The sequence below is a fragment of the Eulemur rufifrons genome, chromosome 30, assembly GCF_041146395.1.
Source record: "Eulemur rufifrons isolate Redbay chromosome 30, OSU_ERuf_1, whole genome shotgun sequence".
Lineage (NCBI taxonomy): Eukaryota > Metazoa > Chordata > Mammalia > Primates > Lemuridae > Eulemur > Eulemur rufifrons.
The window spans coordinates 103,318,527-103,342,597 of NC_091012.1; the positions used below are offsets into that span (position 1 = coordinate 103,318,527).

General features: G+C 39.1%; 1 protein-coding gene across 1 annotated transcript in view; it reads right to left on the minus strand.

The window, feature by feature from the left end:
- Window positions 1–24,071, minus strand: part of LOC138378151 (zinc finger protein 182) — a 45,499-nt gene that overhangs the window by 7,964 nt on the left and 13,464 nt on the right. The window lies entirely within an intron of this gene.

Below are 24,071 nucleotides of genomic sequence, written 5' to 3' on the forward strand. Positions count from 1 at the left end.
ACACAAAAATCATCTACAGGTAAACTGTAAACCGAATGTGAGAGGTAACCAATAAAATGTCTATAAAATAATATAGGAAAATGTCTCCTAAGCTTGGGATAGGGAAAGAATTCTAAAACAAGGCATGTAAAGCACCACTCTTAAAGGAAAAGACTTGTAAGTGTTACAAGAGTAAAAGTACTGCAGTGAAAAGGCAAGCCACAGATGGGGAGATTATTGGCAATATTAAAGAGTGATAAAGCGATCTTATCTGGAATATATAAAATAACCCCTACAAATCAATAAGAAACATACAAATAACACAGAAGAATAGACAAGAGAAGTAAATAGGTACTTTAAACCAAATGACCTATGAACATCAGAAAATGTACTCAACCCCATTAGTACTCAGGTAAATGAAAATTTAAGCCACACAGAGACACCGATATGCACTCACCAGAAAAGTTATAATCAAACATACTAAAATACCATAATATTGTGGTGAAATGGGAACTCTTACACAGTTAGTAGGAATATAAGCTGGTATAATCACTTTGGGACCAGTTTGGCATTATTTACCAAGGTTAATGATTTGCATATACCATGACCCAGCAATTCTACTCTTAGGTATACACCTTGGAGAAAATTATGCACATGTGCTCTAGAAAACAAGTGTAGGGATGTTCACAGCAGCACTATTTTTAATACCAAATCATGGAAGAAATCCAAATGTCCATCAACAGTAGAAAGAAAGGGTAAATTATAGCACAGTGATTCAATGGAATACTGTGTAGTAATGAAAATGAATGAACTGCCACGGCATGTTGTGAAGCAGGTTCACTGTGCACTGGTTACCAACTTGTCCAAGGCCAGTGAGACAGAATACCCCTATACGCAAGTTACATGGAGTACATTTATTACTTACAGATAGGGAGCAAGGGACAACAGAAACCTAGGATTCATTGTGAGCTGGTCCCCCAAGGCTCAGGAAAGCTGCACAAGGTGGATGGAGTCTCATCTGTGTGTACCCCACTTGCACCACAGCTGAAAGACCCCAGAAAGCAGCCTTTCTTGGGTTTTATACCTGGAGGGGGACATGGCACACTAGGCTAAAGCACTGAGGAACATCCAGTTTCTAAGAGGTGACCAGAACAGAGCCCAGGCTATTCTGGCCAGCTCCTCCCTTATATCAGGATGTTACATTCCCAACACATTATACAGTTATTCTTGAGAACAGTAAGTAAAAAAGGAGGGAGAAGTAGGTCAGTCCAAGGCTACCCAGAGAACTATTCTGCACATGTCCAACATAGATGAATGTCACAGATGGACTGATGAGCAAAAGAAACCAGAAACAAACGTGTATATACTGCATGATTCTATTTATATATCGTAAGGAACAGGAAAGGCTAATCCATGATGTTAGAAGTCAGCATAGTGATGACTTTTGTGGGTGGCAGTGACTTTGGGACAGAGTATAAGGGGAGGTTCTGAGGTCCCAATTATGCATGATATGTTGGCCTAGGTGGTGGCTACACAATGTGTTCACTTTGTAATAATTCATCAAGATATACACTTTTAAACTGCGTATGTTATTCTTAAATGTGCTTTATGTCTTTACATATAAAAATTATTTTTGACAAAAGCACAGAGGCAATTCAATGGAAAATAGGAGTTCCTGTTTCAACAAATGGTTCTGGAACAATTGGATATCCATATGCCAAAAAAAGAACCTCAATTAATACCTCCAACATATATAAAAATGAACTCAAAATGGATCATAGAGCTAAATCTCTAATATTATATTTCTAGAAGAAAATATGGGAGAAAATCTCTTTACCTTGGGTTAGACAAATATTTCTTAGATGTGATACCAAAATCCAAAAGATACTGTTAAGAGATTGAAAAGACAAGCTAGAGAATGGAAGAAAATATTTGCAAATAAAATATCTGGCAAAGAATTTGTATCAAGAATACATAAGGAACCCTCAAAACTAAAAAAAAAAAAAAAAAAAAACAAAACCCAGGCATAAGAGAGATACTTCCCCAAAGAAGATATATAGATGGCAAATATTAGTCATGAGGGAATGCAAATTAAAATCACGAGATACTACCACACACCTATTATAATCAAGAAAAAAATCTGACAATACTAAGTGCTGGTGAGGATGTGGAGCAACTGGACCTCTCCTATCACAGTAGGAATACAAAACAATACACAACCACTTTGGAAAATGGTTTTACAGTTGTTTGTAAAGCATATACACCATGCAACCCTGCAATCCCAATCCAAGGTATATTTATCCCAGTGAAATGAAAACTTATGTAAACCCAAAAGCCTGTACATGAATATTTATATAGCAGCTATTAATATATTTTTAATCACCAAAACCTAGAAACATACCAAATGCTTTTCAACCACTGAATAAACAACGTGGAATCCATACAATATAATATCACTCAGCAATAAAAATGAAATAACTGTGATACGTGCAACAACATGGATGAACCTCAAATATACTAAGTGAAAGGCGCTGGACTCAAAAAAAAAAAGGCTACATACTATATGATTCCATTTATATAATATTATACAAAAGGCAAAACTACAGAGACTGAAAATATATCAGTGACTGCCACAGGCCAGGGTTTGATTACAAAGAAGACACACTGGGAGATGACAGAACTCTTCTATAGCTTCATTGTGGTGGTGGTAACATAACTTTATGGGTTTGTCAAAACTTGAAGAACTGTATGCTAAAAATATCCATTTTACTGTACATAAATTATACCTTAATTTTTTTAAATAAAAAATAAGGCACTTCTAGTTAATCTAGACGAATTACATCTGTATAAATCCAAATCTTTCCATATATCCTCCAAAAAACTACAGATCAACATGAAGAATGTAGAAAACCACACATAACCTATATCTTCGATATAACTTATAATAGAAAATAGAGACTACTACAAATTTCTAATTACCTAGAGTGTGAGGAAGGTCTGACAAAACAATAAATAGAACAGGAGGAGAGAGTGGAGAGCCTAAGGATGAGCTGAAATCAGGCTTCGAAAGAGAAAATCTACCATAAGTATGAAAACACAAACTGGCTAGATATAACAGAGCACCAGCTATAGGAAATGTGTGTGGGACCCAAGGTAGCAGTCACAAAAAAGCATCATTTCTAAGGGAAAAGAGGATAAAAGGACAAGGAAGTATCATTTGGAGACTGGGTGGTAAAGGGAAAAAATAAAACTAGAGGGAGAAATTTAGGGTCATGTAAGACAAATAACAATCAAAACCCAAACCAAAACAAATCAGAGCACACACAACCTCTCCCCATGGTGCTAAAAGAAAAAGTCATCCATTAAGGAAGGTACGCTCCACCTCACTATCAAAACATGGTGCTCTTGAACTAAGAATCATGTAAGCCACCGCAACCCCCAACCCTGTCTTCATAATAAAGAGATAAAAATAAAAGTAGTCTGTATCCGTTCAAAGCTTCTTTAATAACTATGGAAAATGAGAAAACATTTCTTTCTTTCTTTTTTTTTTTTTTGAGACAGAGTCTCACTCTTTTGCCCAGGCTACAGTGCCATGGTGTCAGCCTAGCTCACAGCAACCTCAAACTCCTGAGCTCAAGCAATCCTTCTGCCTCAGCCTCCCGAGTAGCTGGCACTACAGGCATGCGCCACCATGCCCGGCTAATTTTTTCTACATATTTTTAGTTGTCCAGCTAATTTCTTTCTATGTTTAGTAGATACTGGGTCTCACTCTTGCTCAGGCTGGTCTCGAACTCCTGAGCTTGAGCAATCCTCCCGCCTCGGCCTCCCAGAGTGCTAGGATTACAGGCGTGAGCCACCGCACCCGGCCGAGAAAACATTTCAAGTGACAAAAAATTCACCCCAAATGACAAAAGCAAAATGGGACAGTAAGCAGCTCCAAGCTCTCATTACCCCATAGAAAGATCGAAAAACAATATGAAATTGTCAGAACCAGCTTTTCAAGGACTCTGGAAAGCAGTCAAAGGTTTGCAGCAACCAAACACAGAATCAAGAAAAAGGCAACTTAAAGAAGGTAGGAAAGCTTTTTGGCCTTGTTTTACTTGCCCTTGCCTCACCCGCTCCAATATGCAGTAGAAGTCTTGAACCAGCAGCAACCCATGTTCCCAGTATGAGATCCTGGTCCCTGGTCCCAGAGGGTGTAGAACAGACCTTATTCCTAAATTAATGTAGGTCTTTTCTAACCTGTCTAAGGACTGATGCAAGGTGCTTGTCTCTGTTTTGCCTAAGAACAGAACTCAGAACTCAGGCTGGACAAGCAGTAGGCATTGCTCTAAAAGGCTGCAAGGCAAACTGATAAATCTACAGATGACTGGGGCAAAAGATTATAGCCAGATATATAATTGAATGCCTGTGGCCTGAGAGGAAGGAGAAATTCTTTGGGAAATTAGGACATTCAGAAGTACTTATGTACAGGGGAATTTAGAAAGCTGTGTATATGCCCAGGACAAGTTAAATGCTCACAAAAGACCTAAGAAGACTAACCTTTCACCTCACACTGACCCATAGGCTCAACATAAGCACAGCTGAGTGCTGATGGAGTGCCTCAGCATGGAACCAATCTGCAAAGACTGGAAGAGGTGTTTTACTTTTTTGTTTGTCATTTTTGTTTATTTGTTAGCTCTTAGTGTTCAAGGAACTCATTTTAGATCCAAAGAAACCCAACTGGGATGAAAGTAAAAGGATGGAAAAAGATATTCCATGCAAATGACAACCAAAAGAGAGCTGGAATGGCTATATGAATATCAGACAAAATAGACCTTAAGTCAAAAACTGCTACAAGAGACAAAGGACATTATCTATTGATAAAATGGTCAATTAATAAAGAAGATATAACAAATATAAACATATATGCACCAAACAATGGAGCCCCCAAAAATATGAAGCAAAATTTGATAGACTGGAAGGGAGAAATAAACAGTTCTACAATTATAGTTGGAGACTTCAATACACCACTTTCAATAATGGATAGAACACCTAGATGGAAGATCAATAAAGGAAAAGACTTGAACAACAACTACACCTAATAGACATATATAGAACACTTCACCCAATAGTAGCAGAATACATCTTCTTTTCAAGTACACACAGAATATTTTCAGGATAGACCCTATGTTAGGCCACAAAACAAGTCTCAATAAAAAGGTTAAAAGCATTCAAAATATCTTTTCCAGTCACCAATGGAATGAAACTAGAAATCGATAACAGAATAAAAACTAGAAAATTCACAAATACATGGAAACTAAACAACACATTCCTAAACGACCAACGGGTCAAAGAAGAAATAATAAGGGAAATTAGAAAATACCTTAAGACAAACGAAAATGAAAATACAACATACCAAAACATATGGGATGAAGAGAAAGCAGTACTAAGAGGGAAATTCATAGCTGTAAACATGCACATCAAAAAAGAAGAAAGATCTCAAATCAACAACCTAACTTTACAACTCCCAGCTGATAGGAGTGTCTGTTATTCATGGTAAGACCTGATGGTTTATGTTAATGAAGTGACTCATGATGGGCCCCTATATAGCTTTAAGCTAGCAAAATGACTCAGGATAGGGCTGGCCAGGCCAGAAAAACCTACCATGTGATTAGAGGGTGTCTTAGTCCATTTTTGCTGCTATAACGGAATAACTGAGACTGGGTAATTTATAATGAACAGAAATTTATTGGCTCACAGTTCTGGAGGCTGGGAAGTCCAAGATCAATGGTCTGGCACCTAGTGGGGGCCTACTTGTTGTACCATCACATGGTGGAAGGTAGAAGGGCAAGAGAGGGCAAAAGGGGGCCAAACTCACCCTATGATACTGGCACCAATTCCACCCATAAGGGTGGAGCTCTCATGGCCTAATCACCTCTTGAAGATCCCACCTCTTAATACTGTTATAATGACAATTAAATTCCAACATGACTTTTGGAGGGGACAAACATTCAAACCATAGCAGAAGGTTCAGGCTTTGAGCCACATGTTAGCAGCCCAACGTCTGGGTAAGGGAGAGGATCTGGAGATTGAGTTCAAACTTTTGACCAACGGTTCAATCAACCACACCTACGTAATGAAACCTTACTTCAAAACTTTGGACACCAAATCTCAGCTGAGCTTCCCTGGCCAGCGATATTTTGTATACTGTGCATCTCAATGTGCTGGGAGGGTGACATGAAGGTGAACAGCAGAAGCTTCATGGTTTGGACCCTCCCATACCTCACCCTATGCATCTCTCCTTTTGCCAAAGCTGCAATCACAAGTATAGCACTTTTCTGAGTTCTATGAGTCATTCTATCAAATTGTCAAACCTGAGAGGATAATGAGAACGCTTGATTTGTAGGCAGTTGGTCAGAAGTGAGGGTAGCCCTGGGAACCCTTGAGTTTATGGCTGATATCTGAAGTTAGGGCAGTCTTGTGGAAGACTGTACCCTTAACCCATGAAGTTCAGCCCAACTGCAGGTAGTTGATGTCAGAAGTCATTGCAACATAATATACATAATAAATATAGAATAAAACAACATGTCAGAATTCAGAACAAACATATCACCCAAATCAAAATCGCGATTAGTCCTTAAAAAGTCTTATTTAAAAAAAAATCTTTTCAGATTGGCTTACAAAGCAAGATCCAGCTATATGTTGTACGCAAGAAATACATCTAAAACAAAGTGATTCAGAAAGGCTAAAAGTAAAGGAATAGGTAATAGTACACCAGGCAAATGGAAACAATAAGAAGGCAGAGGTTGAGAGCCTGACCTCAGAATTCAAGCCAAAAAGCAAAAAACATATTAAACATAACAAAGGACATTTTTAAATGCTAAAATCCATAATCCACAAAGAATATATAATCATGATAAACATCTATGTAATGAATTATAAGCAAACACCTACCTAAAGCAGAGAATACAGGAAACGCAAGAAGAAACATACTAAAAGCAGGAGTTACTACTTTCAGAATGAGGCAGACCACGTGGACAAAAATTAAGAGTATAGAAGACTCAGATCAATAAGGCAGATCTTATGGACATAAATATCAATGTATACCCTAGTCACAGACAATATACCTTTTTCTCAAGCCCATATGAAACATTCACACAAACTGATCATATATCAAGTCAGAAATCAGTAAATTCCATAAAGTAGAAATATCACAATCTCTAATAAAAATGTAATAAAATTAAAAATTAACAGTAACAAAAGATCTTCCACCTTTGAAATTAAAAACAAAAAACTTCTATTAAGCAACTCTTGAGGGAAGGGGAAATACAAACCAAAATTACAGAATATCTAAAAGTAACAAAAAACCACATATCAAAATCTATAGGATACATTATGTAGTGAAGAGAGGAAAATTCAAAGCCTTAAACACTGATACCAATAAGGTTTATTTAAATGAAAATAAATTAAATTCTCAACTCAAAAATTGAGAAAAATAACATGAAAACGAAGCAAAATTAAGCTCAATAAAGGAAATAATAGAGATAAAAGCAGAAATTAGGAGGTTGAGAATAGAATAACAGTATGTCTAATTAATAAAATTAAAATCCTGGTTGGCATCTCTAATCATCAGGGAAATGCAAATCAAAACCACAATGAGATATCACTTAACCCCAGTGAGAATGGCCTTTATCAAAAAGTCCCAAAACAATAAATGTTGGCATGGATGTGGAGAGACAGGAACACTCATACACTGCTGGTGGGACTGCAAACTAGTACAATCTCTGTGGAAAGCAAGATGGAGATACCTTAAACAGATACAAGTAGATCTACCATTTGATCCAGCAATCCCATTATTGGGCATCTACCCAAAAGAACAAAAGACATTCTATAATAAAGACATCTGCACTTGAATGTTTATAGCAGCACAATTCACAATTGCAAAGATGTGGAAACAACCCAAGTGCCCATCAATACATGAGTGGATTAATAAAATGTGGTCTATGTATACCATGGAGTACTACTCAGCTATAAGAAATAATGGTGATATAGCACCTCTTGTATTTTCCTGAATAGAGCTGGAACCCATTCTACTAAGTGAAGTATCCCAAGAATGGAAAAATAAGCACCACGTGTACTCACCATCAAATTGGTTCCACTGATCATCACCTAAGAGCACATTTAGGAATAACATTAATCGGGTGTCGGAAAGATGGAGGGGGGAAATGGGTGTATACATACATAATGAGTGTGATGCACACCGTCTAGGAGATGGACACACTTGAAGCTCTGATTTGAGGGGGAGGAGGGCAAGGGCAATATACGTAACGTAAATTTTTGTACCCCCTATAATATGCTGAAATTAAAAAAAAAAGAAATCTTGGTTGCTTCCTTAAAAAGTACCAAAATAAAGACAAACTAGACAAATCTGTCCAAACAAAAAGAATAAAGTACAAATATATACCATAAATGTGACAAGGGACAATGAGCACTAAAATTTTTTTAAAAAATTTTTTTAATCCTAAAAGAGCTATGTACCTCTGTGCAAATGAATCTAAAATCCTAGAAAAAATGGATACTGTCTTAAGAAAACACACTTTTTAAAAATTCAGAAGGGGCTTCAAGATGGCTGACCAGAAGCATTTTATGCTCACCTCCCTCTGCTTAGAAGAACCAAAATAGTTTATAGACAATCATACTTTAAAAACATTGTCCAAGAGGGAACACTGTAATTCACCAGAAAAGCAAGAGAAAACACCGAAAGCAAGAAAGGGAAAGGAAGACAGGCAGCCTGCTTGGCCAGGATTGACTGGGAGCTGGGAATGACTTCCAGGGAACGGGGAAAGGGTGAGTGAGAAACTTCCAGTGGCCACATCCCCACTGTGGAATCATGCAATCCTGGCCGCAGGAGAGCCCCTCAATCCTCCTAAGCCATGAAACTACCATAGGGGGCTGCCAAGAGACCGTGGGATGGAATTGGTCCAGGGAGGGAGCTCGTGCTGGATCCCACATCCTTTCTGAGACCTAAGTGACTATAGTAAGGCACCATTTTCAATCCTAGCCTTTGGCAGACTGCACGCTGTCCTGGGGCCACCGGCACCAGGGCTGAGGCATTAAGGAAACTCAGGATGTTGCTGCTGAGATTGGGGCATGAGCTGGGAGTGCTTCTGCAGCCAGGGCTGAGAAGTGAGTGAGGCATGGGCTGCAGCTGCAGGTGCTGGGAAGTGAGAGCCACCAGACTGAGACTGGGATGAGAGTCATGGGCAAGTTGCTGCTGGGACTTGGCTGCAAGCTAAGAGGGGCTCCTGCAACCAGGACTGGGAGCAAGCTCCACTAGGATTGAGTGTGAACGGGACATGCGTCTCCCACCTGCCGGCCCAGGCTGTGACTACCAAGGCCAGCACCATTCTCTCCAGTGGCAGGGCTGTCACCACTCCTCACCCAAGCACTCTGCCTAGGGATATCCCTGCCCCAACAACCACAGCTGGTGCCTGCTCTCACCATTGGAGGCCTGAGTCTAATCACACCCAGGCCAGCTTCAGTCCCCTCTCCAAGACAGAGTACATAGCCCAGCGTCCTGTGGATTGCCCAACCCAATCCACCACCTTGGGTTCTTAAGCACTCCTCCTAGGGGGGCAACAGGTTGGGCCTAAATTCCTGGACACCACCTCAGCAGGCACCTCCCTACAAGCACCACCTACAGGTCTGGAGACTGGCCTGTCCAGCCCATTGCAGTCACTGCTAACATCAAGGAACACTGCTCGGGATCCAGAGAATCATCTCACTACTGCTAGTACCATGTCCACACCATGCCGACGGGCAGGGCCCCGAGAACCTGCCCACTCTCCTGGTCCACTGGTGTCACTTGTTTGCATCCACCCAAGCAAGACACTTAGACGCTCAAGAATCAGCCCACTGGTAACCAGCAATACCAGTGTACACCACCCTGGGGCACAAGGTTAGACGTGATCAGCCCACAGCTGCCACCACTGGGGCCTGAAGACAGGCCCATCTGGCATCCTAGTCCCCAGTATAACTTCATGACAGTCTTCACTAGTAACTGCACCCTAACCCACTGAGGAAATCACAGATACCACTAACACTGCTGATAGCCAAATTGTATTAGTATAAAAATAGACACATACACCAATGGAACAGAATAGAGAACCCAGTAATAAAGCCACATATTTACAGCTAATCGGTCTTCGACAAAGCCTACAAGAACTTACATTGGGGAAATGATACCCTCTTCAGTATAGCTAAAGAAAATGTTGTATATACACACAATGGACTACTATTCAGCCATACAAAAGAATGAAATCATGTCATTTGCAGCAACATGAATGGGACGAGTTCATTATCTTAAGTGAAATAAGCTAGGCACAAAAAGACAAATATTGCATGTTCACACTTATATGTTGGAGCCAATAAATTTGATCACATGGAGGAAGAGGGTAGAAAGATAGCAGAGACTGGGAAGGGCAAATACGAGGGAGGGGGAAGGACAAAAGGAAGTGGGTTAAATGATACAAACATACAGTTAGAAGGAATAACCTCAGTGTTTGATAGCAGAGCATGGTGACTATAGTTAATAATAATGTATTGTACTTGGATGACGGACACCCTCAATACCCTGACTTGATCAATACACATTATATACATGTAACAAAATTTCACGTGTATCCCATAAATTTGTATAAATTAAAAATAACTCACCTCAGCAAAGATAAAAAGCTTAATCAGAATCAGATTAGATAGAACAAATAGAGAAAGTTATCAAAGAACTAACCCAGAAAAGTTTCACAGAGGAATTTTACCAAACCTTCAAAGACCAGACAATCCCAATACTATTAAAATTCTTCCCAAGCATAGAAAATGAAAAGCTTCCAAATTCATTACATAAATTCAGTATAAATTTGATATAAAAATGCATTTAAGATTATACAAAATAGGAAAACCACAGACCAATCTCACACATAAATATCAATGCAAAATTCCTAAATAAAATATACAAACAGAATAGAACTACATTAAGACAATAATACAACATAACCAAGTTAAGATTCCAAGAATTCTATGATGTCTCGATATTAGAAAATTCACTAATATATTTCACTATTTAAATACATACGGAGAAAATCTTTATGATTAATATAAGAAATGGTGATATAAAAATGATGAAACAAAATTTAACACCCAATGCTGATAAAAGCAAAAACCACCAAAGAAGATTAGAACTGATGGAAATTTCCTTAGAATAATCAAAGGTAGGTAGGTAGATATAGATGGATATTTAGATATAGATCAATTCTAAAGCCAGTGTCTTAGTCTGTTTGCATTGCTATAAAGGAATACCTGAGACTGGGCAATTTATACAGAAAAGAGGTTTATTTGGCTCATGGTTCTATGGACTGTACAAGAAGCCTGGCAGCAGTATCTGCTTCTGGTGAGGGCTTCAGACTGCTTCCACTCATGGTGGAAGGCAAAGGGGAGGCGGCTTGTAGAGATCACATGGTAAGAGCCCAAAGTAAGAGAATGAGGAGAGAGGGAGATGCCAGGCTCTTTTTAACAACCAGTTCTTATGTGAACGACTAGAGCAAGAACTCACTCATTACCATGAGGACAGCACCAAGCCATTCATGAAGAATCTGCCCCCATTACCCAAACACCTCCCTTGAGGCACCACCTCCAACACTGGGGATCAAATTTCAACATGAGATTTGGAGGGGAAAAAATATCGAGACTATATCAAGCCAGCATCTTACTTAATGGAAAATTCTAGGGGCATTTCCATTAAGATCAGGAACAAAGCAAGGAGGCCTAATGTTACCACTACTATATAACATTGTACTGTAAGAATTACCTAATGCAATTAAATATGAGAAAACAATTCGAGGCATAAGAATTGAAAATAAGTAAAACTCTACAGACAGTATAAGAGTATCTGAAAAAACAGAATCAATAAGAAGACTAACATAATCATTTGGAGAAAGGTAGCACCATACAGAATAAACATATTAATCAATAACTTTCATGTATGCAAATAAAAGCCAATTAAAAGATATAAATAGTAGAAAAATAATAGCAAAAAGAAAATAAAATATTTATGAACAATCTTCAAAAGAAATGTGAAAAACCTGTATAAGGAAAAGTTTAAAACACTCCTGAAATTAGAGTTCAATTCCAACAGAAATACTCACCATCTGACAAAGTCATGGAAACTAAACAATCTATTGTTGAATAACTATTGGGTCAAAGAGGAAATACAGAAGGAAATCAAGAGTTTCCTCAAACTAAATGACAATGGAGACACAAGTTATCAAAACCCGTGGGATACAGCAAATGCATATCTGAGAGGAAAACTAATAGCAATAAATGCTCACATCCAAAAAACAAAAACCTCAAAAATCGACAATCTAATAAACAGTCTCAAGGAATTGGAAAAGGAAGAGCAAACCAATTCCAAACCTAGTAGAAGAAAAGAAATAACTAAGATCAAAGCAGAACTAAATGAAATTGATAACAAGAGAATTATACAGAAGATCAACAAAACCAAAAGCTGGTTTTTCAAAAAAATAAACAAAATTGACAGCCCTCTTGCCAGATTGACAAGAATTCAAAGAGAAAGGACTCTAATAAACTCAATTAGAAATGAAAAAGGAGAGGTCACAACAGACACCACGGAAATACAAAACATTATTTTTGATTACTATAAAAACCTATATGCCCAAAAACTGCATAATGAGGAGGAAATGGACAAATTCCTGGAAACATACAGCCTCCCTAAGTTCACCCAGGAGGTAACAGAATTTCTGAATAGACCAATCTCATGCTCAGAAATCGGGGCAGCAATTAAAAACCTCCCAAAATGGAAAAGTCCCGGTCCAGATGACTACACTTCAGAGTTTTACCAAACATACAAAGAACCCATACGTATACTACAGAAATTATTCCACACCATTGAGAAAGATGGCATCCTCCCTAACTCATTCAATATCACCTTGATACCAAAGCCAGGAAAGGACACAACAAAAAAAGAAAACTACAGACCAATATCCCTTATGAATATAGATGCAAAAATCCTCAACAAAATTTTAGCAAATCGAATTCAGCAGCACATCAAAAAAATAATTCACCAGGTAGGCTTTATTCCAGGGATGCAAGGCTGGTTCAACATACACAAATCTATTATTGAAATTCACCTCATAAATAAAAGCAAGAACAAAGACCGTATGATTCTCTCAATAGATGCAGAAAAAGCATTTGACAAAGTCCAGCACACCTTCATGATAAAAACTCTGAACAAAATAGGCATAGACAGGTCATACCTTAAATTTATCAAATCCATTGATGACAAACCCATGGCCAATATCATACTGAATGGGGAAAAATTGAAACCGTTCCCACTTAGAACCGGAACCAGACAAGGTTGCCCACTATCTCCACTTCTATTCAACATAGTGCTGGAAGTCCTTGCTAGAGCAATTAGACAAGACAGGGGTATTAAGGGCATCCAAATGGGGGCAGATGAGATCAAACTGTTGCTCTTTGCTGATGATATGACATTATATCTAGAAAACCCCAAGAACTCAACCAAGAGACTCCTAGAATTGATAAATGAATTTAGTAAAGTCTCAGGATACAAAATCAATACACACAAACCAGAGGCATTCATATACGCCAATAACAGTCAAGCCGAATTTAAAATCAAAAGTGCAATACCTTTTATAATAGCCTCATAGAAAATTAAATATCTAGGAATATATTTAATGAAAGATGTGAGAGACATATACAGGGAGAACTATGAGACACTAAGAAAAGAAATTGTAGAAGATGTAAACAGATGAAAAATCGACCCTGCTCATGGATTGGTAGAATCAACATCGTTAAAATGTCCATACTACCTAAAGTGATCTACAGAATTAATGCAATCCCTATCAAAGTACCATCATCATTCTTTACAGATCTAGAAAAAACAATTCTACGCTTTGTATGGAACCAGAGAAGACCTCATATAGCCAAAGCAATCTTAAGTACAAAGAACAAACTGGGAGGTATCAGTCTACCAGACTTCAAGTTGTACTACAAGGCTACAGTAACTAAAACAGCATGGTACTGGCACAAAAATAGAGACACAGACGTTTGGAACAGGACTGAGAATCTGGAAATGAAACCATCCGCATATGGTAATCTAATCTTTGACAAAGCAGACAAAAATATACACCGGGGAAAAGATTCTCTTTTCAATAACTGGTGCTGGGAAAACTGGATAGCTACATGCAGAAGATTGAAACTGGATCCCCACTTCTCACCTCTCACAAAAATCAATTCAAGATGGATAACAGACTTAAACCTAAGGCATGAAACCTTAAGAATTCTAGAAGAAGATCTTGGGAAAACCCTTTCAGACATCAGCCTAGGCAAAGAATTTTTGAAGAAGACCCCCAAAGCAATCACAGCAGCAACAAAAATAAGTAAATGGGATCTGATCAAATTAAAAAGCTTTTGCACAGCCAAGGAAACTATCATTACAGCAAATAGACAGCCTACAAAATGGGAGAAAATATTTGCTTTCTATACATCCAATAAAGGGTGGATAACAAGAATCTATCTAGAACTTAAAAGAATCAACAAGAAAAAAATCAAACAACCCCATCAATAAATGGGCAAAGGAAATGAACAGAAACTTTTCAAAGAAGACAGAATAATGACCAGCAAACATATAAAAAATGGTCAACATCTCTAATCATTAGAGAAATGCAAATCAAAACCACAATGAGATATCACCTAATCCCGGTGAGATTGGCCTCCATCAAAAAGTCCCAAAACAACAAATGCTGGCGAGAATGTGGAGAGACAGGAACACTCTTACACTGCTGGTGGGACTGCAAAGGTGAAACCTCTGTGGAAAAGAATTTGGAGATACCTCAAAGAGTTAAAAATAGAAATACATTCGATCCAGCAATAGCACTATCGGGCATGTACCCAAAAGAGCAAAAGACATTCTATAATAAAGACATCTGCACCCAAATGTTTATGGCAGCACAATTCACTATTGCAAGGATGTGGAAACAACCCAAGTGCCCGTCAATTCATGAGTGGATTATTAAAATTTGGTATACGTATACAATGGAATATTACTCAATTATAAGAAACGACAGTGATCTAGCACCTCTTATATTTTCCTGGATTGAGCTTGAGCCCATTATCTGCAGTGAGGTATCACAAGATCGGAGGAATAGCCTCCACATGTTCTCGCCATCAAATTGACACTAACTGATCAACACTATGGTGCTCACACGGTAGTAATATTCTCCAGGGATTAGGGGGGTGGAGGGGGCGCAAACTCACAACTAATGGTCACGTTGTGCATTGTAGAGGGGAAGGGCAAGCCTCTAAACCTCACTTGGGTGAGGCAAAGACACAAAATGTAACCAAAACGTTTGTGTCCTCATAATATCCTGAAATAAAAAAAAAAAAAGAAAAAAAAATTAAAAGAAAATTAAAACACTACTGAAAGACACGAAATTAAAGTTCAACAAATAAAAAGGCATCCCTTATTCTTGATAGTGTGTAGTAAATAATTTAATCTTGCTCAAAAAGCTGTCTGGCATTTCTCATTGGCTTCTAGGAAGTTATCATTAAGATATTATACCTGATAGGAGTGTCTCTGTTTGTATGGGGGCCTTGGGTCACTATGGATAGTCTAATAATGTGATTTAGGGTGGGAGCTGGCCACATCAGAAAGACCAATCACATGATTTAGGGTAGGGGCTTTGGGTCACTGTCAGAGGGGCCGGACACTGAGACTAGACACATGGACAATCAAGCATGCCTACGTGATAAAGGCCCAATAAAAACTCTGAACATTAAGGGTCAGGTGAGCTTTCCTGCTTGGCAATACTCCATGAGTCCTACACCATACACGAATGCCAAAAAAGTAACATGTCCTGACTCCAAAGGGAGACAAAAATGGAAGCTCTGCAATCAATACTTTCTTGACTCTGCCTTATGCACTTATTCCCATAGTTGAGTCCAATCTGTATCCTTTTACTGTAATAAGCCATTACTGTGAGTAGAACAGCTTTTGGTGAGTTTTGTGTGTTCTTCCAGTAAATTATCAAACCTAACAGTGGTCTTGGAACACCTGAACTTGCAGTTGGTGTCAGAAGTGAAGGTTATCTCTTATGGGCACTGTTCCCTTCAACTTCAGAGCTATCAGACTCTTCACAGAATGTCACAATTAGTTATGCCTAAGTTAATTTATAAATGTAATGTGATCCCAATAAAGAAATAAGCTTTCAAATGGTGCTAAAGAAGGCAATACTGAAGAACATATTGAAAAATAAATGTACAAAGATAGATAGAAAGATACTGGAAAAGAAAACCTGAGGAAAGGAACAGCCCTACCAGATGCCAAAACATACTCTGATACAGATATTCTTTCAAAGCACAGGATAAAAGACTCACTCTTTAACAAATGGCACTGGGACAACTGGAGAGAGATTTGGAAAAGGTTAATTAGATTGATACCTCATACCATGCACAAGAGTAAACACCAAATGGATGAGAGATCTAAATGTACAAAAACCAAACCATACAAAGTACTAGAAGAAAGCTTAAGTGAATGCCTCTATGATCTGACTGTAGGCAAAGACCTTCTTACTATGAATAAAAATCCAGAAGTAATAAAAGATTGATAAATACAACCACAAAAATATGAAAACACTTTTGCAAGTCCAAAAACATAAGTCTAAAGATAAATGACAAACTAGATGGGAAAAAATGTTGTAACACAGATCACAGATAAAAAGTTAATATCCTTAATATATAAGGAACTCTTAAAAATCAGGGGGAAAAAACACTACCTGATAGAAAATTAGGCAAAAACCTATGAAAGGACAATTCACAAAAAAGATAAAAATGGCTCTTAAACATGTGAAAAAATATTCAATTTCACTCATAGTAAGAAAAATACCAATAAAAATTACACAGAGATACCATTTCTACCTATCAGATTGGAAAACTTAAAAAACCCAACAATATACGCTGCTGCTACAGCTACAGAGAAACAGACATCATCATACACTGTTGGTGGGAATGGAAAACAGTACAACTACTATAGAATGGAATCTGTCAATGTCTAACAAAACCACGGTTTTATTTACCCTTTGACCCAGCAATGCCACTTGTAGGAATTTATGTAGAAGGACACACCTGCACAAAAAAGAAACAACATATGCACGAGATATTTCACTGCAACATCATTCTTAGTTGCCAAATACTGGAAACAACCAAAATTGCCACATACATAGGAAAGCAGTTAAACAAACCAGTATGTCCACCAATGGAATAGGATGTAGCTATAAAAATTAATGAGGAAGATATTTGTAAACATACATGGAGTTATTTCCAGAATCTATTCGGGGGGAAAAGCAAAGTGAAAAAGAATATATGAATAAAGTATACTACATTTTGTGTAACAAAGAAGAGGAAATTTAAAAATACACCTATCTGCTTATTTTTTAAAAAGAAACATCATAAGCATAAATTAGAAAACTAACAAGATTTGTTATCTCCAAGTAGGAATGAGAATGGAGTAGAAGGTACTGGGGAGAGGTGACAGTTATGCATATTTTTATATAATTTTCTCTGTTCAAATCATATTAACATTTTACATACAAAGAATACAATTAAATCAACAAAGATGGAAAGAAATAAAATGTAAAATGGAATACAAACTGAAAACACGAACCTAACTGTATACCAAGTAAATAACATAACCATACTGGATAGGAAAAAATGAAAAAGAAAAACTAGTCCAAGTAACTTTTGAACAGAATACTTTGACTACATATTCTTAATCTAAGGGCAGAAGAGGCCGGGCACGGTGGCTCATGCCTGTAATCCTAGCACTGGGGAGGCCGAGGCGGGTGGATCATTTGAGCTCAGGAGTTCGAGGCCAGCCTGAGCAAGAGCGAGACCCCGTCTCTACTAAAAATAGAAAGAATTTACATGGACAAATAAAAATATATAGAAAAAAAATTAGCCGGACATGGTGGCGCATGCCTGTAGTCCCAGCTACTCGGGAGGCTGAGGCAGTAGGATTGCTTGAGCCCAGGAGTTTGAGGTTGCTGTGAGCTAGGCTGATGCCATGGCACTCTAGCCCGGGCAACAGAGCGAGACTCTGTCTCAAAAAGAAAAAAAAAGGCAGAAGACATGCAAACAAATTATTTACTATACTCAATAGGTTGGTTTTTCACATCCTAATACGGATGCAGGAATTCTGATGCAGGAATTCTGACTCTACTTTCTGTATATCGTAGACTGAGCAAATGAGTTGATATATTGATCCTAGGAGCCACTGATCTCACTGTGGGAGAAGGGAAATGCAGATATGGAATGAGGGACGACTAGGAAGATTCCTGGGATATTGCATGAACTCAAGGTGTGTTTGTATGTGTGTATTGTGTGTACGTATACACACAGATATACAGATGCAGATATATGCCTGCATGCACGTGCACACACACATACATCTCTGTTCACTGAAAGGGCCCAGAAGTAATGATGTCCCAGCAGCAATGAATACATCATCTAGCACCCAGATTTTGGTTTCTAAATATAATTATCCACTAAAAGGAACCAGAGGTCCTTGGAGAAATGGCTGATTCCAGGGCTAGGGCAAGTAAAGTGAAAGATGAAGGCTGGAACATCTTGGGCCAAAAAGTAAGAAAGTACTCAGAAAATTATAGGGATATGCCAAAATGACACAAAAGCCAGCTTAAAGGGGCTCCCACTGGCCAACTAAGGGACAACTGAGCATCAGAATAAATAATGACCGCAATAGACAATGAGTAAAATAAAAACCCATAAAAATAAAATTTAAAAATTTATTACTGATATAAACAAGCAAATAAATAAAGAAGAGGAAGCTCTTTCTTACAGTAAAATGACAATAAATACAGAAGAAATGATAAGAGTTAAAAAACTGTCATTTAGCAACTGTCACAATAACTGATTCAGGCAAGATTCATCAATGGATACTAACACTAACTGGTGAAAGCTTGATGAGGAACAGGACATTTATGTAGCCTCAAAGTATCACTTCATTTATTAATTACAAAGGAAAAAACAGTAACTTTGCAGTCAAGAAACCTAGCAAGTGAGAGGAACTTAAGCAAGTGATCAAAGTTAATATCATCAAAAATGAGACAAATCGACATTATATGTCCCCCGATGTGATGCAACAAGGATACATCTCTTATATAGTTCTCCTGCCAAAAATTCATGACCTCAATCTAATCATGAAGAAACATTAAGAAACAGCCAAAGTGAGGGACATTCTACAATATAAATGGCCTGTTTGCTTTAAAAATGTCACAGACATGAAAGGCAAAGAAATGCTAAGGAACTCTTCCAGATTAAAATATAAAGACTACATACTGCATAATATGGCCGGGTGTGGTGGCTCACGCCTGTAATCCTAGCACTCTGGGAGGCCAAGGCAGGAGGATCGCTCAAGGTCAGGAGCTCGAGACCAGCCTCAGCAAGAGCGAGACTCCATCTCTACTAAAAATAGAAAGAAATTATCTGGACAGCTAAAAATATATAGGAAAAAAATAGCTGAGCCTGGTGGCACATGCCTGTAGTTCCAGCTACTCAGGAGGCTGAGGCAGAAGGATCGCTTGAGCCCAGGAGTTTGAGGTTGCTATGAGCAAGGCTGATGCCACAGCACTCTAGCCTGGGCAACAGAGCGAGACTCTGTCTCCAAAAAAAAAAAAAAAAGACTATATACGTCATAAAAGTATTATAACAGTGTTAACTTTCTCAGTGTGTTAAAGGTAATTTAATGATATAGGAGAATGTCCTTGCTCTCAGGAGACTGAGGAGTCCGGCTCCTGGTAAAAACCTCTATGTGATTTTTCAGGCCTGAGGAGAAAGCTACCCTCCTCGGTATACAGCCGAGACATTGTAGTTTCTGAAGAGATTTAGAGTCCAGGACTCGGGCCCCTCTGGCCAGCCATGCTCTTACACATATCTCCCTTCCTAGGCCAAGCACCTTCATTGGAGAATGATGATTGTTAACCTGACTCAAACTTCTACGTTTGTTCTTGGCATTCCTGCGGGTTACTAAGCCAGAAGAACCCTCCTCATGAGGTAAGGTCAATTGGCCCATGACATAATCCAAACCATAGCTAATTCTCAGGCATTTAAAAATACAACTACTGCCAAAATAACAAAAATTAACCACCACTACCAACAAAAATATAAAAATACGAATCAGACACCCTACCCTAAGTAATCTGGGCAAGAGCCTTCCCGAAAAAAAGCTCTGGGTCTGATTACCCAATAACAGGGTGTCAAAAGAAGAGACTGGTGGGCTCCTCGCTAAAAAATTAATGGACAGATACTGGGCTGCACAGGGCTCAACATACAGCCCGACTAGGATCTGCACAGTGACGATCCCTGTGACTCCATATAAGGACCACGCTGAAGGATTCAGCAGGAGTGTCATTATGTTATTATGTCTGCCATTAACCCTCAAATTACATACATATGTGTGTATGCATACATATACAGAAAACACACACACATATATTTATGCAGAGACAGATGATGTAAAAAACGGGATAAAAAGTCAACAATTGGTGAATTTAGGTGAAAGGTACATGATTATTCATTGCATCATTCTTACAACTTCTCTATAGAAAATGGCTAACACATATGGAAATTTGGTCAACCTCGACAACTAAATAAATAAATGAAATGAGAAATCATCCATCAATTATATGATTGCCAAGGTACAAAAACACTGGTAATACATACCTGTGGGGACAATATTCAGAAACAGACATTACATTGCACTACTGGTGAGAGCGTGACTTTGTTAAGCCTTTTTAGGAAGGAATTTGGCAATTTCTCTTAAAAATTAAACTAAATTTTTTATTTCAGAAATTCCAGTTATAGGAATCTGTCCCACAGAAATGTCCCTACAAGAATACACACATGCATAGACATTCATTCACTTCCTAACTCTCTGTTATAGGATAAAATTGGAAGCAACCCAAAATTCTATCAATAAGGGACCAAATAAAACAAAACCTATGGTACGTGTTAGATTTATAATTGTTATAGGCTGAATTGTGCCCCCCCATCAAATTCATATACTGAAGCCCTAACCCCCAGTGTGACTGTATTTGATGAAAGGGCCCTTTTAAGGAGATAATTAAGGTTAAATGAGGCCATAAGGATGGGATCCTAATCTAAGAGTATTGGTGTCCTTATAAGAAGAAGAAGAGATAACAGAGCTCCCTCTCTCTCCCTGTGCACCCACAGAGGAAAGGTCATGTGAGGACACAGTGAGAAGGCAGGTGTCAGCAAGCCAGGGAGAGAGGTCTTACCAGAAACCAACCCTGCTGGCACCTTGATCTTGGACTTCCAGCCTCTACAATGTGAGAACACAGATTAGTATTGTTTAAGCCACTGAATATGTGGTATTTTGTTATGGCAGCCTAAACTGACTAATACAATAATCACATGCAGTTGTTAAGAAGGAAAAGGTAGTTCGCTGGTCTTAGATGGAAAGATGACCACACTTTAGTTACTCACTCAATAAGTATTTGTTAAATTACCACATTGAGGCCGGGCATGGTGGCTCACCCCTGTAATCCTAGCACTTTGGGAGGCCGAGGCGGATGGATTGTTTGAGCTCAGGAGTTCAAGACCAGCCTGAGCAAGAGTGAGACCCCATCTCTACTAAAAATAGAAAGAAATTATATGGACAGCTAAAAATATATATAGAAAATATAGCCGGGCATGGTGGCGCATGCTTGTAGTCCCAGCTACTCGGGAGGCTGAGGCAGGAGGATCACTTGAGCCCAGGAGTTTGAGGTTGCTGTGAGCGAGGCTGATGCCACAGCACTCTAGCCTGCGCAACAGAGTGAGACTCTGTCTCAAAAAAAAAAAAATTACCACATTGAGTGAAAACTGCAAGCTGGCAAACTATATATATACAAGCCTTCCTTGTTTCAAAAGAAAGAAATGGTAGACTTCTAGTCTGGACATGATGAAACAGACTCCCTTTTTCCCTGCTCTTCCCCACTACATACAACCATAAACCCTGGAAGTAATGCAAGAGGCAACCAAAAGAAGACTCTGAAAGGAGGAAAGTGGAAAGCGCACTGGTTAGGGACCCAAAGATTTAAACAACAGTAGCAAGACATCGTATGATTCCCCACAACCCAACAACAGAAGGCAACCCCAGCCTGTGTCTCTAAAATCCCAATCAAGCAATAGAAAGCAAGCAGCCTAGCTGTAATAGAATTGGCATGGAGACAAAGAATCTGGATGTTTTTCCTGATACCATAAAATAGTGGAGAACAATTTACGATTGAGGAAAGTTTGGTCAATACATAGTTGTTCCCACCATTTGCAGCACTGTATGCTGGGAAACACAGAACCACCTAATCTGTGCCCTTAAAAAATATGTTGTCTGGTTGGTACACCAGGGTTAGAAGTCCCACATAGGCTTTAAGGATTCAAATAAGAACCTGGTTATGTTGTATTAAGAAAGTTTTCATAAAGGCTTCTTACTCTCCAGATATCAGTATTATATATTATAGGTTTGCTCAGAGTTAAATACCTTAGAGAGATTTACATTTGTAATTAAGAGGGTTTTAATAGTTCCCCTAAGGAGTTAGATTTTTTTTTTCTTTTAAGGAAGGAGGTGTGTAGTAACTTTATACGATTCCTGGCGAAGCACGGTCCTGCTTAAATCTTCAATGCAAACAGAAAGCAGCACAGGTAGACTCAGTCTTCCCTTAAATCAACAGGAATCCCTCCAAAAACACCAGACAGGCCTGTGACACAAGCAAAGGAGATTAATCTGGAGCCTTGCTGACAATATGCAGCCAGGGAAAGCGCCTTCTTCCCCACTGAGCTGAGACTTCCCTCTCCATCTAGACACACACTCCCACTTTGAGACACCTGGCAGTCAGGCAGCACAGGCAGGGGGACCCCACATGACAAGCACCCAGCCAGGAAATGCTCTTCATCCCTGCTGGCCAAGGAATCCCTTCTCCCACAAGAGTCCAGGCACCATGCAGATCCAGCAGGGGGAAATCAGGTACCCAGCCCAGGAAGCACTGTTTGTCCCCTGTGTAGTGAATTCCTGTGAAATAAAATAAAATCTTAAAGCTCCCCCCACTGGCTGACTGAATGGAGCCCCTCTTGGCCAAGGGGATATATCCAAAAACTAAATTGCCTGCCAAGGGGAGGGAGGTCAGACATGCCTCATCACGCCCCCTCCCTTCTTGGGGACGTCCTTTGTAACCCATTAACAGGCCTAAGGGTATGCAAGACAAACCTGCAGGTCCTCAATTTACACAACAAATCTACGTCCCAGGGCTTATCTCTGATAAACATCTCCTTGCCTTAAAACCTTCCAAGCCTTTAGACAAAGCTTCATGTCTTTAACCAATTACAAGTCAAAGAGTCTTTAAACCCACCTATAACCTGTAAGCCCCACCCACCCCCATGGCCCACCTTTTCAGGCCAAACCAATGTATGCCTCCCACGTATTGATTTATGACTTTGCCTGTAACCCCTGTCTCCCTGAAATGTATAAAACCAAACTGTAACCCAGCCACAGCGAGTCTACTTGCTCAAGGCTTCTTGAGCGTGGCTCCAGGTCATGGTCTTCAAATTTGACTCAGAATAAATCTCTTTAAAATTGTTTCACAGAGTTTGGCTTTTTTCCATTGACATGTCTATAACTGTATGTTGCCTTGGCATCCATTTTAAATATAAGTTGGCCTCTATCATACCCGAAACAGGGCTTAGTCACCCTTGATGTGGTTTCCAGTTCTCTGCTTCCTCCCTGTTCCCCAATGTGGTTGATCCAGATATCTGCCTTATACAACCCCCTGCTGGTGACCACCTCCCTAGAGGACAGCTGGATACAACCTACTTGACTCACCCCTCTGATCCCCACACCCCACATGGGCTGCACAGATATGCCACAGTGACCACCTCTCAGTCACATGATTCCATGACTCTTGTGCCTGCTTGCTCTCAACTCACCGATTAGAACTCCTGGAGGGAAACCC